Raw genomic sequence first — 7,594 nt, 5'->3', positions numbered from 1 at the left:
ACGTCACAGCATTGAGTGACTTCATTACGATTTTCTTACATTAGCTTTAGTTGATAGACTCTCCTTAGTCCTTTAGAGATTACAAGAAACTACCTGTCCTATTGGTTGAAGAGTCACGTGGCCACACGGCCTCCTTGTAAATATTACGTCAGCACCCCAGAGGCACTTGCACCAAATTTGAGAGCCGAAAAACCAGAACCTTTTGACGGGTTACCAACACGCATACCTCGACACCACACGCGGCAACGCTATCCATAGCGCTACCGACCAGACGTACGATGGTCGGCCGAGCGCAGCATCTTGACGGACCTCGACTATACTCAACCAAATTTTGATCGAAACGACTAAGAACTGGTTCCAGTTAGAATGAACAAAACAAATTCGTCGATTCTACTTTTCTTGACAGTGCGGACGCACTACTTTTGATAGTGAGCAAATTCCTATGCCTTAATTGGGTTGAACGTAAACATTTGATCCAGGAAGCGGAAGAAGGGGTTAACTCAATTTTGGCCATTTTTCAGGAGAAACAAAAAACTGTTAGCAGGGAAAACTAAAACAAAACAAATGAATGTTGCAGATGTTAATAATTTCAAAAAGCATTAGTAAAATTTTGGGGAAAAAATCAAAAGTGCGTGACTCCGTAGAGGATTTCTGCGACTTATCACTTTCCGTTGAAATGGAAAACAGAGTCAGCTCACCTTATATTTCCAGTGTATGTTACTCTGGTGTATTTTTTGGACTTAGCTCTTTTTTCCAAATTGAAATTTAAAATTAAGGGGGGGTTAAGTTGAGTTGATTCTTTTTACACTAGATCCATAAAAACACAAGTTGAGTTATATCCTTTTGCCAATTTGTCAAACGGACTCATGTAGACTAAGGTTGAGTTATCTCCATTTTCCAATGAAATTTAGACTGTAAAAGGGGTTAAGTTGAGTTATACCCTTTTTCCATGTGGATTTTCTCCTGAACTGCTTGGAATTCAGTCAAATAATTTGGTGTAATGATGTAAACCATTCTAAGGCACAATAATAAAATAAAAACTCAATTTGGGGATAAGTCAAGTTATTCCCTTCTTCCGCTTCCTGGATCATTTGTCCTCGCACCAAAGCACAAGCCCAGCGGTTTTGTGACAATACCGCGTAACGCGTAAATTCAGGAAATCTATGGACTTGCGCTGTGTGGTGGACTTGCTTCTTTCGGGACAGTACGGTAGTCTCCGCAAAAGCTGCCGTCATGTCGGCGATCCGACAAACCAATTTGAGTGTATTACCGTCATACTTTCAAAATATACATAGCTCAGTTTTACAATTTTACGGACCTTCACCCTTTTGTCCGAGACCCAGTGAAATAATGGTCGCAATCGTAGCTGTTTCTCAGTGTACAGTTGCGACCGTACGTTGAGTGGCATGGTTCCTCGCATGGTTCGCTTTTTCCTTAAGTCAGTTTTGACTGCAGTTTTACAATAGCTGCATCCTCAAAATTCCAATACACTGTCGGTCGATTGTGAAGAACCGCCTCAGTACCGTTTATCACTCTTTCGAAATTCCTCATTTCACCAGTCTAAGGTACGATCCTGTGCCGTTGAGATGCAACTCACCGCCTTAGTTGACCACCAGTTTGACTGTGGCCGCACGGACACCAGTACAGGACCACACCTGTGCCGTTCGGTCGCTGTTGACCACTCTGCGACCATTTAAAGCGAGGCCCCGAACGCTGCGATAAGCTCACGTGTCGCCTGGCAGGTCCAGCTAAGTTTGTTTAAGACGCCCGGAAGCAAGGCCGGGGGCGCACGTGAGCTAGTGCGAGAGAGAAGGTCATGCCTATGCCGTTAGTGCGAGAGAGACAACAGTGGGAGATAGCGACCGATCCGCTTTGTCAAACACGCCGCCACCATCTCCATATGACTGCACGTGTCTTACTTTACTCCAAATGGACGTACACTGTCCTGTGAAGTGTGGCACAGACTATAGATAATGTGTGGCAGGCGCTAAACTGTGGTTACACAAATTTACCACACGCGGAAGTGCGGTCAATTCTCCTTAAAATCAGTGGTCAGCACAGTTGGCTGAGCGATAGCGAAGCCTGTTACTCGGGTGGGGTTGAAAAGTTTTTCCTGTCTGCGTGCGTGTGTGTGTGTGTGTCCGCACTACTTCTCCTGAACGGCTCGGCCGATCTCGGTGAGATTTCGCACACTTTTTAGGTATATCCTTAGCTCAGCACACGCGAAATTTCACTATCCTAGCTCAACTGGTTCAGTTTGAATAGCCGAAAAACACCCAAAAAACCCGGGAAAAAATCGAGTTTTTTTTTCAGGCAGATCACTACCGTCTTGAGGAAAGGGGGTCTGGGGGGCGGAGCTTCCCAGTCACGACAAATTAAAACGTTACAAGGGTCAAGATCGTGGTATCTGTATGCAGCAACTCTATCTAGAATGAAGGGGGTCTGGGGGGGTCCCCAGCATGCAACGAGAAAGAAATAAACCCACGATGGACAAGCCAATGCCTGCCGCAGGGAGGCTAGCGCCGCAGGCCAAGGTAGGTACGCCAGGCGCGGATTGGAGGAACAGGCCGCGAGACATCGCGAAGCCTGTTACGACTAGACGCGGCCTGGCGTAAACCTACCTTGTACCACATAAAATTCATGGTGAACACCACAGCAAATTTGTGGTCAGTCCTCTGCACCTCATTAAAGGATGGTCTTGACCACGCAATACATGAGGTAACGGCGAGGGGGGAACAGCTTCCCACATTCGTTGTACAAAATTTGACCACATTCCACATTCAGGTGGCCAAAACGCCTGTAAGTAGGCAACAAGTGTGGCAAAAAAGCAAGAAATCTTGCACATTCTTGCACATTCACACAATCATTGTACACAAAATTTTACAGTGGGTCACCCCTCGGGTAGCGGCTAAATTGAAGGCTTGTACACCACTTTACGCAATAATTTTTTATCCGTTCTAGATGATGGAAGCACAATATTAAATTGGAATCAATTATAAACTAATCCATAATACATTCAAACTATGTTTCTCCAACCTTATTTTCACATTACTTTCACATTCGTTTCTTTCTTCTTTCTTCCTCGACTTTGAGATTTGTTTACGGAGCTGTGAAGGGGTGTAATTCTTACCACATTTGTACGTGGGGTAAAATGAGGTAACCACATTTTTGGGGTCACCTCAGCCAATTGAGGTAAATTCACCACACTTTCGATCTCAGTGTACACTCCTAACAAGGTAGGTTTACGCCAGACCGCGTCTTGTCGTAACAGGCTTCGCGATGTCTCGCTGCCTCACAGTGGGCGGAAGGCCACTTTTGACGGGAAAAAGTCATTACAACTGAATTACTTGTCCGAAAAACATCATTCATCCGTATTCTATGTTTTTGGGGGTCGCTGATTCTAAATCTGAACATATTTTGAACTCTTCAGGGGCGGATCCGGAGAAATAAGGGGGGTTGATTTTAATTTTGAAACAATCCGCGCTAAACTTCGTACTCTGGGTTCTAGGAGTCGCTGATTCCAAATCTGGCCATGTCTTGAATTTTTCTGGGGCAGATCCAGTGATACAAGGGCGGTAAATTTCATTTCTCGAGCATACCGCGTAAAAACGTCCCATATCAGTTTTCAGGGGTCACTGATCCTAAATTTAGCAATGTTTCGAACTTTGCAGGGGCAGATTTAGTGATTCAAGGTGGGTGACTTTAATTTTTCAAGGTTAAAGGGGGTCATCATCATCATCCTGATTCTAAATCTGGTCATTTTTCGATTTTTCTATGGACGGATAGTATTTATTTACTGTATAATTGGCTGAGCGATAGCGAAGCCTGTTACTCCAGTGGGGTTGAAAAGTTTTTCATTTCTGTCTGTCTGTGTGTGTGTGTGTCTGTGTGTCTGTGTGTCCGCACTACTCCTCCTAAACGGCTCGGCCGATTCTGCTGAGATTTTGCAGGGTCATTGGGCATATCCTTGGCTCGCCACACACCAAAATTCAGCTTTCTATCTCAATCCATTCGGTCATGTTAGCCAAAAAACACTTTAAAGATGGCAGGAAAAAGACAATCTTTTTGGAACTTGTCGTTCTAAATGTTTTTGAGGCTGCTGATGACGAAAATAGAACCCATTCAGACCTCCGACCGAAAGTTTAGCCCCATTAGTGTAGATTTTGATGAGCACATGCTCTTTTTGAGGGGATCGCGCCCATTTCCACGGTCTGCCAAGGAAGGCAGTCTGCCGAAGGCAGGTTAGCGCCGCAGGTCAACACTGCGATTCCAAACGCTATGAGTATAGCACGTATGGTGCAATGCAGCTGACATATCGCACCACACGTGCAATGCGATAGCCATATTGCACCTCACGTGCAATGCATCCCGAAAATGCCGTATGCTAATGGATGGCGATGGGGAGGCATTGCACTTCATGTGCAATGCTTTTGCATTGCACCAATTGACGCTATACTCATAGCGTTTGGATTCTCAGTGAAGGTAGGTGTATACGCCAGGCGTGGATTGTCGAAACTGGCGCAGCATCGCGAAGCCTGTTACGACAAGACACAGTCTGGCGTACACCTACCTTGTTTACTAAATCAACAGCGTAGGTCCCCTATTGTGGCAACAGTTTTTATTGCTTTACTTCTTCTACTTCTAATACAAGGCAACGACACGTTACAGGCCAAGCTACAGCACTGATCGACTCCGAACGCGTCATTGGTCCTGTTGTGTCGCCCCGATTCCGAATATACCCACATTTGCTGTCCTATGTCGACGACACTGAAAAACGAGGGGGAAACGACTTTGGTTATCCGACGTACAGCAAATTGGTTATCCGCTATCCGGCTAACCAGAAATTTTGAAGTAATCCGGGGAAATTCTGAGGTAATCCGGGGTAATCTGGCGCAATCCAATGGTAATCCTGGAAATTTTTCGATGTAATCCGAAGGTAATGCGCGGGTTATCCGGGGTTATCCCTATCCGATGTACACACAATTTCTCAGTCGTTTCCCCCTCGTTGAAAATTCATTGTACAAGGGGAGGGGGAGGGCAGGGGGAGGGGGGAACTGGGAGTGAACGGGAGGGGGAGCGGAAAGGGAGGGGGCCGGAGGCGGGAGGGGCATGCCCTGAGAAGACCTATGCGATTGACATGCGTCGGGACCCGTTTTTTCGTACGCACGCTCACACTAATCGAGCCATAAACTTCGGAAGGGCAGCTATGGGCAGCTAATTCTTTTTCCCTCCGAAAGAGCACTCTTTGCGGCCCCAAATGAACCTAGAGCGGGCGCGGGGCAACTTGAGGCTTTTTATGCCGCCCAAGGGAACCTTGGAATTTTGTGTTTTGTGACATGCAAATTTCAAACGGCCGTAGTTTTGTCAAATATACTCGAAATTACAATCCGAGGACAGTTTTGTAATCCTCTTGAATTGCTCTTTCTAAAAACATCCGGGTTGTAAAATTAGATTTAAAACTGACCCAGTAAACGCAGCGAATTTATGCGCTTTTTGTTGCGTTATTTCTTTGCGAATAAATATATGTGACTTTCAAGCATTCTATGAGAAAAACGAAAAGGCGCATGATAAAAACAAAAGCATATTTAGATTCGGCACACTTTATTGGCTGAGCGATAGCGAAGCCCGATACTCCAGTGCGGTTAAAAAGTTTCGTCTGTCTGTCTGTGTGTGTGTGTGTACACTACTCCTCCTGAACGGCTCGGCCGATCTGGCTGAGACTTTGCAGGCTTATTAGGTATGTTCTTGGCTCGGCACACGCGGAATTTCACTATCCTAGCTCAACTGGTTCAGTTTTTATAGCCGAAAAACACCTAAAAACGGCGAAAAATCGAGTTTTCTGCAGGTAGATCACCTCTGTCTTGAAGAAAGGGGGGTCTGGGGGGCGAAGCCCCCAGCTCCGACAAATTAAAAAGTGACAAGGGTCAAGATCGTGTTATCTGTAGATGAAGCAACTCTATCTAGAATTAAGGGGGGTCCAGCATGCAACACGTAAGAAGTAACCGATGATGGACAAGCCAATGCCTGCCGAAGGCAGGCTAGCACCGCAGGCCAAGGTAGGTACGCCAGGCGCGGATTGGAGGAACAGGCCGCGAGACATCGCGAAGCCTGTTACGACAAGACGCGGTCTGGCGTAAACCTACCTTGTTGAGCTAGGAAAGTGCATTTATTGGAATCTACATAAGAGTTGCGGAACCCGACTTTTCCCCGTCAAAAGTGGTCTTTCCGCCCACTGTGCGGCGATAGCCTGCAGAAAACTCGATTTTTCGCCATTTTTTAGGTGTTTTTTGGCTATAAAAACTGAACCAGTTGAGGTAGGATAGTGAAATTTCGCGTGTGCCGAGCCAAGGACATGCCTAAAAAGTGTGCAAAATCTCACCAAGATCGGCCGAGCCGTTCAGGAGGAGTAGTGCGGACACACAGACAGACAGACAGGAAAAACTTTTCAACCCCAATGGAGTAACAGGCTTTGCTATCGCTCAGCCAACAACCCCACTGGAGTACAAGGTAGGTTTACGCCAGACCGCGTCTTGTCGTAACAGGCTTCGCGATGTCTCGCTGCCTGTTTCTCTAATCCGCGCCTGGCGTAAGTACCTACCTTGGCCTGCGGCGCTAGCCTGCCTGCGGCAGGCAATGGCTTGTCCATTGTTGGTTGTTTTTTAACTCGTCGAATGCTGGGGGCTCCGCCCCCCAGACCCCCCTACATTCTAAATAGAGTTGTTTTATCTACAGATAACACGATCTTGACCCTTGTCACTTTTTAACTTGTCGGGGCTGGGTGACCTATCTGCGGAAAACTCGATTTTTCGCCGTTTTTTAGGTGTTTTTTGGCTATACAAGGTAGGTTTACGCCAGACCGCGTCTTGTCGTAACAGGCTTCGCGATGTCTCGCTGCCTGTTCCTCCAATCCGCGCCGGGCGTACCTACCTTGGCCTGCACTACAAACCTAACTGTCTACTTAGTACACACTTACAAATGCATGCTTGCAAGTACACACTTACAAACGCATGCTTGGCCAAGTACACACTTACAAACGCATGCTTGCAAGTACACACTTACAAACGCATGCTTGATGCATGGAGTTATACGGCGTCAAGCATGCGTTTGTAAGTGTGTACTTGCAAGCATGCATTTGTAAGTGTGTACTTGGCCAAGCATGCGTTTGTAAGTGTGTGCTTGCAAGCATGCAATTGTAAGTGTGTACTTAGTAGACAGTTAGGTTTGCAGTGTGCGGCGCTAGCCTGCCTTCGGCAGGCAATGGCTTGTCCATCGTCGGTTACTTCTACCTTGTTGCATGCTGGGGGCTCCAGACCCCCCTTCATTCTAGATAGAGTTGCTTCATCTACAGATAACACGATCTTGACCCTTGTTACTGTTAAACTTGTCGAGGCTGGGGGGCTCCGCCCCTCCAGACCCCCCCTCCTTCAAGACAGAGGTGACCAGCCTGCAGAAAACTCGATTTTTCGCCATTTTTTAGGTGTTTTTCGGCTATAAAAACTGAACCAGTTGAGCTATGATAGTGAAATTTCGCGTGTGCCGAGCCAAGGACATACCCAAAAAGTGTGCGAAATCTGATTGAGATCGGCCGAGCCGT

The sequence above is a fragment of the Thrips palmi genome, unplaced genomic scaffold (assembly GCF_012932325.1).
Source record: "Thrips palmi isolate BJ-2018 unplaced genomic scaffold, TpBJ-2018v1 HiC_scaffold_7, whole genome shotgun sequence".
Lineage (NCBI taxonomy): Eukaryota > Metazoa > Arthropoda > Insecta > Thysanoptera > Thripidae > Thrips > Thrips palmi.
The sequence above is the reverse complement of the archived record's forward strand: the minus strand, read 5'-3'. Positions refer to the sequence as shown.